Consider the following 11134-nt stretch of genomic DNA (forward strand, 5'->3'; position numbering starts at 1 on the left):
TTCATCCTCTACAAAAATTTATTACACAATTACATAGAGCTAAGATTCTTGTTCCTTTAACTTTTTTTTGTGTTTTTTATTTTTTGTTTATGTTTAAGTGGTTAGCTTTGTTATATATTAAACTGAGTTGGCAGAGATCCAGAGAATAATGTTGACTATAGCAATGTGTTTAGTGATTTTGCATCAAAAAAGGTAAGAGGAGCAGTGTTTGAGTAGTATTTGTTTCATTTTTAATTTTAACAATTGTAAATTTTATGGAAGAAAAAATGTCAACTTTTACATTTTTTTCAGCTTAAAGTGTGTAGGGTCCCCATCGATACGTTTGCCTAGCCCCCTCCCTCCAAAAGTCAGGGTCGGTACTGCGTACCGTCCCCGTTCCCTTTTAAGGGACCCCTTCTTGGTACACGTTGAAAGGTGACTTATAAAAGGAGTTTTATCCTGATCCTTGAAACAACAACAATAACTCAGCTGATGCTATTGTTAACCTGTACCTAGGTGACCCTCGCATTGAAACCATAGGTTACACATTTTTTCTATGAATCAATTAAAGATTCTTCCGGCCCCAAGGTTCATATGGTTTAAAGTTTAAGACTCACTTATCATAATTTTATAGGTCAATCTTACTCTTATCTTTTTCTCATTATCTTTTTTTGTCTTTTTTCCTCTTCTCTTTTCTATTTCTTTTTGTCTCTCTCGAATATATTCATCAATTGTTTAGGCAAAATATAATTATCTTTTGAAACATGCAAAATATTGTATTTGCTGATGTCAAAAAATGACAATCTGGTTATCAGTCTGGAATAACGAGACTTGATGTTGGATCACGTCTGAATAGATGATACTACTCCTTTGATTCTCGCTCCTGAAAACCTGTTGGGAAAACCTGCAAAGATTTCGGAAACCTCTCCGAGTCAGATTGCCCTTTGTAGTTAAAGATTGATTATTCATGAACCTTTCGGAACGTATTCAACTTACCTTGTTGAAGGTGATGTGATGCCCTTTTATAGGCTGCTTTAGACCGATGTGATAGACGGTGCCATTGAGGCGGTTGAGATCCATCGTGTTGTATTAGAAGTACTATTTCGTAGTTAGTGTTTCCTATTTGTGTTTATCTCGTATCTTGGATATTTAGAAGTTCCTATGTTCAAGGATCCTTGCTAAATTTCCTGCTGAGCTGATAGATATTTTTAAGACATGTTTGCTCCTGTGAGACGCTTGAAACCCAAGTTGATCAAACACGTAAGATCTTGGCCTAATGAGATATTTCAGAATATTTAGAATTAATTTGGTAAGCGTGCGGCGCGCTTCTGTCTTCCAAGGCGTAAGACATCGACATTGCTTACGCGGACCCCAACCCTCCTTACGAATCTGAGGACAAACCTAGTTGTGTTTGAGGCAGGACAAGGCTGAAGCTCCTTAGATGATCTTGCCGACCTCCCTTTTAGATGGCAGACCTCTTCCAGCTCAGCGGTCATGTTGCCTTGAGATAGGTTGACCCATTGAACTTTTGGTGTTTTCTTGACTTATTGACGATAGTCAACGGGTGACCATTTTATGAATCATCAATATTTTTTTGTATTCACATGCCAATTTTGTTATAATTTTTGGATTTATTTCATTACAACATTCAAATGTTTAACAAATTTATTTTGTTATTCATACATATATACAAAATATTTTCAGTCAAATTAGTTCGTTAAATAACGCATGTATAAATACCTTTTAATAGAAAATTTATGTGAGAGTATTCTCTTTAATAATATTAACAACTAATTTATTCGAATATTGATTTATCCTTCAAGCAAAATTTTAGCTTTTAAATTATCATATGTCGGCCCCAATTATAAGTTCGCATCGGTCCCCCAAAACATCGGCCACATTGGGCCAGCAGTCGGGCCATTTTCGGCCACGTAGCACAGTTGTTCTTTAAATTGCTTTTGAACAACCCATTTTTAGAATTTCATAGTTTTCATTTATGAGGTAGCCCATTTGAGTGGATCCATTAGGCCACATCTCACCTTGTAACCGGTTGACCCATGCTGCTACCCTAAATGGCTATTTGACCTTTTATTGACTCATTTTTCTAGTTTAGTTACTTTTTTAGGTATCCTTAATTTTATTTCTATATACTCTTCTCAGAAACGTTGGTTTTACTTCTTGGTTACCTAGTTTGCTAATTAATGTAGATATTTTCTTATGACATAATTCAGATGGATAATCGTCATGTTCTTTGTTGGAGAATTTGGTTAATGGATGTTTCGTGATGATCATCTAGAACCGTAGCTGACAATTTTGGGGTCCAGTGTCAAATATTAATCGCGGCCAGTTCATACGAATTCGTGGTTAAAAAAAATTTTACACGCGAAGTAATGAGCATAAATTTGAAATAGTTTAGCTTTAAAACGTTACAGATGAACCCAAATGAACGGTGTTGCTCTATGATTGTCCTAACCAAATTAAAGTATCCTAATTTGTATAGGATTTTGTTAAAATTAGAATTTCAATTTTTTTAACGCAATTTGAAATTAATTAAGGTTGAAAGATAGATTGATAGAGAAAAATTTTAAAATTAAAGTTTGAAAGATAGGTTGATAGAGAAAATTGTAAAAGAAAAAATGAAAAAAAGTGGAAGAGGCCTAGAGACAGAGTTGGTTGTTTACAACTTAAAAAAAATGAAAAAAAGAAGGTTTCAATTGGAGTCGAACCCATGACTGAACAAAAACCATAAGACTTACCAACTGAGCTAAATAATTCCATGTTATGTTGTTAGTCTTGCTCCAATATATAGTCATATACGTTAAACAAATGAAATATAAAGAACTCAATGGGCCCCTTGGGGTGGGGGGTCCAGTGCGGGCGCCCTGCCCCTGCTGGTCCATCCACAGTCCTGTGATGATTACAACACTTTTAAGTTAGACTGGAACAAATATACCATCATATCCTTCTTACTTTAAACGAGAAGGGCACCAATTGTGATAATTGTGCTGAAAGTTACGAAACAATGTACTCCTCAAACATATGATATTCAAGACACGAAGCCAACATTTGGTAAGTTAAAGATGAAAATAAATGTGAGAGAAAGAACAAAAACATTTTAATCTTCACATTTTCTTTCAAAAGTAAATTAAATTTTCTCGATAATGAAAAGACAAAATATTTACATGCTAACGAGACTTCTTATCTTTTTTACCTTTTTCTAAAAGCTTAAAGACATCGCTTCTAATGTTCAAGCAATTTTGTTTGGGAACCAGAAACTGCATTTAGGATTTTTCATATGATACCATCACAATTTGAGGTCGACTATATATTTGGTACGACTAAGGTATGAAATACTTTTTTTTTTCTTTATTTCAAGAACATACCTTCACGCTTCAAGAAGAGAAAAGTTAAAGGAAGTTCTTCTCAGGGCCGACCCGAGCCCAAAGCCACCAAAGTGGTGGCTTTGGGCCTCCAATCGTATAGGGCCTCTAGTTGAATTGTTTAAGGCTATTTTATTACTTATGTTCAATCTTCAAATTGTAAGTGGCTTTGGGCCTCGTAGGCGGTAGGGCCGGACCTGCACAAAACTATGACCTTTTTATGTAGCTTCTCATCTGTCCTAATTTATCCTTTCCTTTTATATAGGAGTTTAAGATTTTTGGAAGAGCGTGACAACCAGATAATACGATATATATCCAAAATATGAAAAAACTATCAGAAGAAGAATAGGAGAATTCTGCTAAAATGATATCTATGTTACAGAACCATGGAACATATTTGAAGATCTAAAAAGTCTTCCCAATTACAAATTTGACAGTAGTAAATACGCTAAGCTTACAGATCTCTCGAAAATTATCTCCAATTTGAAATATCAAATTGATACTAAAATGATCTCGGTTTTACTACCCTATTAAAATCAGCACGTGGATTAAGTTTCTTCCAACATCTCATAGTCCCATTTTCTCAATTTTTGTACAAGCATATGATACAAATAAAGAAGTAGTTCTATGACATTGTAGATATGAAGTTTGTAAATAATAAGAACTAACAAAAAGACAAATCCCTTTTTATAAATAAATTAATGAAATGAACAAGTGAAAACAAACTGTGAGGTTTTTATTCATGAATGGTGTAATTAATGTTTTAAAAGTCATGCAATATTACCCCTTCATCTCTAAATGTACATGAATTTTGTGGTGTAAAAACGGTGATTTGTTTGTGGAGATAAGTTAGGATTTTTTAAAGTAATTCCCTTACATACTTCACTTGTTTTAATACACAAAGCAGGTCCTGGCCCAAAGCGAGCAAAGTTTCGCTTTGGGCCACCAAATAATAGGGGCCACATTTGAGATTTTAGAGGAGGGCCTGTAGAATCTGTAAAAAATTACTTAGAGCATCTCCAATTGCAAAACTCATAAAAATCTCTATTCATCCTATGTGTCAAGTTCCAATTGAGATTCTCACTCTTAGGTGGCCTTAATAGAGATCCTCAATTTTTTTTTGTCTCCAATGCAAAACTTTAAACTTATCTTATTTACTTATGTGGCATAGTTATTTTTGTCAATAAATAATTAGTTATTTTAGAAAATATAGAAGACTCGATTTCTATAGGTTGAAAATCAAATATTGATGAGTTGGACAATTAGAGATATCTCAAGAAGACACTCTAGAAATAGAGTGTCCTCTTGAGATATCTCTATTCCACCCTCGACACGTCACCTTAGAGATCCAAATAGAGTGTTGCATTGGAGATGAGTTTTAAGAAAAAAAAACTCTAAAAATCCTAGGTGGCACTCAGAGTTTCTAAGATTGAGTGTTGCATTGGATATGCTCTTAACGGAGGTCCGTATATTACTGAGGAACTTAAAACACAGTGGTGCTCATTTTCACACCATATGGGGTCATGCGAATACCTGTCATCTGAGATCATGTACTGATTTCGAATGAAATCACGTACTGATTTCGGATGACAGGTACACACATGTCGCTAAAAGATGTGAAAATTGGCACCACTTTGCATGTACGTTTGCGTGTAAGCTCGACCCCACGTGACGTCAGACGACATGAACATAGACACCGCGGTACACGCACTCAAAGATGTTGGAAACACCTTACTCGTAAAACCGAGATGTGATCTACCACAACGGCGTTAGCCAAGAGGGATCTACCGCGCCCGTAGGGCGCGGTGGGAACCTAGTAAACAAAAAAGGGTAAACACTAACAGTACACCAACTCCTCCCTCTCTCTTTTAACAGTCCACAATGGACCAAAGATGTACCAACTAGTACACTACCCGTTATTGTTGTACCCACACCCAATTTCTATTCCTCTCTACATTTTACATGTATAGAGGTATATCATATATGTTGGTTATAATATATGGGAGTATATAAACACTTCCACGAATATGTAATTTACTTTGGCTATGTTTTTAAATCTATTTCCTAATGTCTCACTATTTTTTGTTCATTATGATTAAGTATAGGGTTAATTCCGTTTTGGCCCCCAATTGTTGACCAACTCACCGTTTTGGCCCCCAATTGTGTCCGGCAGTTCGTTTTGGCCCCAAAAAATTCCTAAATGGCCCCAAATTTTTTCAACCTCCCAATTCTACCCCCATGGCATTTCTGTAATTATTTTTTTTTTCCTTTTCTTTGTCCACCTCATCTAACAATTGACACATCACTCTGTCCACCTCACCCTTCTTCTCCGGCGAAAGGTTGCCGGCCGGAATAAAAAATTCCGGCCGGCCACCTTTACCAAAATAATTTTTTTTTTTTTTTTTATTTCTCTCTCTTCTTCATCTCCTTCTTTCTCTCTCTTCTTCATCTCCTTCTTTCTCTCTCTTCTTCATCTCTTTCTTTCTCTCTTCTTCTTTCTTTACCTCTCTCTCTCTAACCCCTCTCTTTCTCTTTCTCTAACCCCTCTCTTTCTCTTTCTCTAACCCCTCTCTCTCTAACCCCTCTCTTTCTCTTTCTCTAACCCCTCTCTCTCTCTATCTTTAAAACTCCGGCGAAGGGGCGGAGCCCCTTCGCCGGAGAACCAGACCTTCAAGGTCTGGTGCGAAACCAGATCCGGTCTGGTTTCAAACCAGACCGAGATCTGGTTTCTACAACCAGATCCCGGTCTGGTTTGAAACCAGATCGGAATCTGGTTTCAACTAACCAGAACGAAATCTGGTTAGTTGAAACCAGATTCCGATCTGGTTTCAAACCAGACCGAATCTGGTTTCTCACCAGACCTTGAAGGTCTGGTTTCCAACCAGACCTTCAAGGTCTGGTTCTCCGGCGAAGGGGCTCCGCCCCTTCGCCGGAGTTTTAAAGATAGAGAGAGAGAGGGGTTGGAGAAAGAGAAAGAGAGGGGTTAGAGAGAGAGAGAGGTAAAGAAAGAAGAAGAGAGAAAGAAAGAGATGAAGAAGAGAGAGAAAGAAGGAGATGAAGAAGAGAGAGAAAGAAGGAGATGAAGAAGAGAGAGAAATAAAAAAAAAAAAAATTATTTTGGTAAAGGTGGCCGGCCGGAATTTTTTATTCCGGCCGGCAACCTTTCGCCGGAGAAGAAGGGTGAGGTGGACAGAGTGATGTGTCAATTGTTAGATGAGGTGGACAAAGAAAAGGAAAAAAAAATAATTACAGAAATGCCATGGGGGTAGAATTGGGAGGTTGAAAAAATTTGGGGCCATTTAGGAATTTTTTGGGGCCAAAACGAACTGCCGGACACAATTGGGGGCCAAAACGGTGAGTTGGTCAACAATTGGGGGCCAAAACGGAATTAACCCTTAAGTATACACCTAAAACAGTAAGGTGCAAATAAGAAGTGATTAATGCAATCAATGAAAAAAATTTGGATAAAATTACAAGTACATTATTTAAATTCGATTTTTTTCCGTATCATGTTATCGTTGTACGTTCGAGTATATACCTAATTTTGGTGCTTAGTCTAAATAAGCTCATTGATTTTTCAAAATATTGACATTACTTGTTGTTAGAAATTTTAGTATCAAAGTACAAGATTGTGAATTTTGATATTGGAAAAAAACAAGAACAATAATTAAAAAGGATTAAAAAGAATAAATTTATTTTAGAAGTTAGCACAAACATGAAATTCTTTAGTTTGAAAAAAAGTCTTCGGAAAAAAAAATTAAATGTGTAGGATAACTAAACACTCGAGGCGGAGCTTTACTACGTATTCTATTGTAGGAGTTAAAATCAAAATTTATAAGTAAAACGAACACATTTATACAATAATACAAGACAATCTGTCTTAGGTTGTTGTCCGAGATAGGGCCACATTTATTGTTTTCGTTTCGGGCCTCTGAAAAGTCAGGGCCGAGCCTGGTTCTTCTCGTCACCAAAGAGGTTCCATACCCTTTCTCAAGCTCACCCTCACACGATGTTCCTGATCTTCCCTATGCCTAATTATGTTTCAACTTCTTGGGCAATACTTCACCAAGAGTGTTCTTTTTTTAACTCAAAAGATGTAAGAAAATACATTACATCAGACATTTCAAGTTCAAGTTGAAATCCTTCCACAAGTCTTCACAAGTCTTCCCCAAAAACCTGGATAATTATTAAACTTGAATGCACACCTATACGCCAAACCTCAAACCCTCAGTTATTCTCTCCTCCTGCTCGTCCACCCTCAATTACGATCTTCACCACGACCTCAGGCCCGGCCCTGGCCCAAAGCGAGCAAAGCCTCGCTTTGGGCCACAAATTTTTGGGGGCCACCAATTTTATATACTTTGTTAACTGTTGTAAAAAAATTTCGGGGCACTTTAATGTTTGTGAATGGGCCCTCATGAGAAACCCAACAAAGAAACCGTGAATGACTTACTATTTTAAATTAAATAATTCTTACCTAGTACCCCACCACCACCAGTAACTACTTTCCCAAAGTTAAAAATCGAGCTCCACACCATTTCTCCCCAATTACAGTCCAACCTAGAAAGTATAAACCCTAACATCAAAAAATCTTTCTTCTCTCTTCAATTATTCAACAAGACAAAAAACCATAGTAATAATCTATTTCCTGATTCAACATTCTAAGAGGTAATTACTATTTATTAAGTATCTCTTTATACTTTTTTTTTTTTTTTTTTGTTGAGGTAATTACTATTCAACATTCTAAGAGGTAATTACTATTTATTAAGTATCTCTTTATACTTATGTTTGGTGTTTATAATAATTTACACATTGGTCATTTAGCAAACTCTAAATTGATTTTTTTGTTTCTTTCACATTTATGTCTATAAAATAATTAGTTTTCAAGACTTAAAGTGGAAACCTCAATTTAGAGATCCAAGCATTGGGTTTTTCAAGTTCTAACTATTAACATTTAAGACTCTAACCGGTGTCAAGGTATGTAACTTACTTTCTATGGCTATATAATATATTTTCATTGTTTCTTCATTCATCTTTCGGATATTAGTCATTGGTATATTTAGTATATTATTGTCATCATTGTTAGATTTGGGATTTAAGTATGCCTCCAAGAATTAGAAAACATGTATCCGGGTCGGAAAAGAGAAGAAAAAAAGAAGAGAAGAAGAACTAGTGAAGTCCCAAGCCGGTGCACTTGATAAGTTTTTTTTTATTATAATCGCACTACTATAAATGGCGATAAATATGATAGGGTGTGGCTTGTGTATTCAATGTGTAAAAACAAAGTCTATTGTTTTTGCTGCAAGTTGTTCAATAGTCGTGGAAATGGTGGTAAGTTAACTAACGAAGGATTTCAAGATTGGAGAAATCTTACAGGAAGACTTCAAAGTCATGAAGGTAGTGATGACCATTGTGAAGCTTTAATGAAATGACATGAGTTAGAAGTGAGATTGAGAAGAGTTGAAACAATTGACAAATATTTACAAGAACAACTTAATAAAGAAAAAGAACACTGGAAACAGGTTTTGAAGAGGATAATTGGTCTTGTAAAGACTCTAGCTAAGAGAGGTTTAGCCTTTCGAGGAAGTAATGAGAAGATCGGTCAAGAAAATAATGGAAATTTTTTGGGCATAATTGAATGGGTTGCTGAATTTGATGAGGTACTAAAATTGCACCTTTATCGTATTCAACATGGTGAAATTCATTATCATTATCTTAGTCACAAAATTCAAAATGAATTGATATTAATGTTGGCTTTTGAGACTAAAAGTTTGATTGTGAAAAAAATTCAAGATGCTAGGTACTTCTCAGTGATTGCACTCCAGATGTGAGTCACGAAGAACAAATGTCACTAGTTATAAGATGTGTGATTGTTGCAGTAACTCCCATAAAAGTTGAAGAATATTTTCTTGGGTTCTTAAAAGTGGAGGATACATCGGGGTATGGTCTTTTTGAAGTTCTTAAAAATGAATTGGATCATCTTCATCTAAATATTGAATATGTTAGAGGACAAGGATATGACAATGGATCTAATATGAAAGGAAAACATAAAGGTGTGCAAAAAATATTGCTTGAAATAAATCCAAGAGCATTCTACACGCCATGTGGTTGTCATAGTCTTAATCTTGTACTTTGTGATATGGCAAATTCGTGTCCTAAAGGGATTACTTTCTTTGGAGCCATACAAAGTATTTATGTGTTATTTTCATCTTCACCTAAGCGTTGACAAATATTGAAAGATAAAGTACAAGGCTTTGAAGGTATCACACTTAAGTCACTCTCCCAAACTCGATAGGAAAGTCGAGTTGAAAGTGTTAAAGCAATACGATACCAAGCTTCACAAATACATGAAGCGTTAAAGGAATTGGTAGAAACAAGTAATGATCCCAAAATGGTTCATGATGCCGAAAACATCATAACCCAAGACTTTGAAAATTTTGATTTCTTACTTAGCATGGTTATTTGGCATGAAATTTTGTTTGCGGTAAACTCCGTTAGCAAAACACTTCAAACTGAAGATATGGATATTTATGTTGCATTAGAGAAGTTGAAAGGGCTTATTTCTTATCTTGAAAATTATAGAGAAGTGGGATTTCAAGAAGCCAAGATTGAAGCTAAAGAGATTGCAATTAAAATGGATGTTGAAACTACATTCCGAGAAAAACGCATTATACGTAGAAAGAAACATTTTGACGAGAATATAACTGAAAATGCATCAATGTCAGCTGAAGAATCATTTCGAGTTAATTACTTCTTATACATATTGGATCGTGCTCTTTCTTCTTTCAAGAGTAGATTCGAACAATTTCAAAAGTACGAAGAGATTTTTGGGTTTTTGTTTGATTTGCACAAGTTAAATTCTAAAGATGATGGTCATTTGAGAAGCTCATGTGCTTGCCTTGAAAATTTTCTAAGACACAATGAGTCGTACGATATAGATGGATTAAACTTGTTTTCAGAACTCAAAGTGTTGAGGCGTCTTATACCAAAGGATATTAGAAGACCAATTGAGGTGTTAAACTATTTGAAGGATATAAAGGGGTGTTACCCAAATTCATGGGTTAGTTATCAAATTTTGTTGACCATACCTGTCACTTTTGCTTCTGCGGAAAGAAGTTTTTCAAAGTGGAAGCTGATTAAATCTTATCTTCGGTCCACAATGTCACAAGAAAGGTTAAATGGGTTGGCTATTTTGTCTATTTAGAAAGATATAGCCGATACACTTGATTATTCAACAATTATTAGTGATTTTGCATCTAAAAATGTAAGAAGAACGATGTTCAATTGATTGTGAGTATCACCACTTTTTTGTTACATAATATAATTAGGCCAGCGCTTTGGGGAAAGCTAAATAGTTTCCGGGGTGTGAAATATTAAACGGAATATGTAAAATTTTGAAAATTTTCTGGGGAAATATATTTTATAGGGAAATTTTCCACCTCACCTCTCTCTCACACCTCACCTCTTCTCTCTCCCCTCCATCTCATCTCTTCTCTCTGCCACCTCATCTTCACCGACAAAGGTCGCCGCCCGGCAAACTTTCCGACCGGCGACCTTCAAACATAAAAATTTAAAATTTTTTTTTTTTTATTTCATCTCTTCTCTCTAAAAAAAAAAAAAAAAAAAAAAAATTTCATCTCCTCTCTCTCTCTAAACTCCGGCGAAGGGGGTTTCCCTTCGCCGGAACAGACCTTCTAGATCTGCAGGAACAGACCATGAGGTCTGCTCCGAGCAGATCTACAGGCTACAACAGCCCTTGTAGATCTGCTCGGAGC

The 11134-nt window shown here is 35.7% G+C and overlaps 1 pseudogene; it reads left to right on the forward strand.

Annotated features, from left to right (window-relative positions):
• The first annotated feature begins 5321 nt into the window (after window positions 1-5321).
• LOC147550077 (uncharacterized) lies at window positions 5322-10647 on the forward strand (annotated as a pseudogene).
• Window positions 10648-11134: the final 487 nt, after the last annotated feature.

The sequence above is a fragment of the Eschscholzia californica genome, unplaced genomic scaffold, assembly GCF_041429995.1.
Source record: "Eschscholzia californica isolate CP2 unplaced genomic scaffold, dmEscCali1.0.p SCAF_3, whole genome shotgun sequence".
Lineage (NCBI taxonomy): Eukaryota > Viridiplantae > Streptophyta > Magnoliopsida > Ranunculales > Papaveraceae > Eschscholzia > Eschscholzia californica.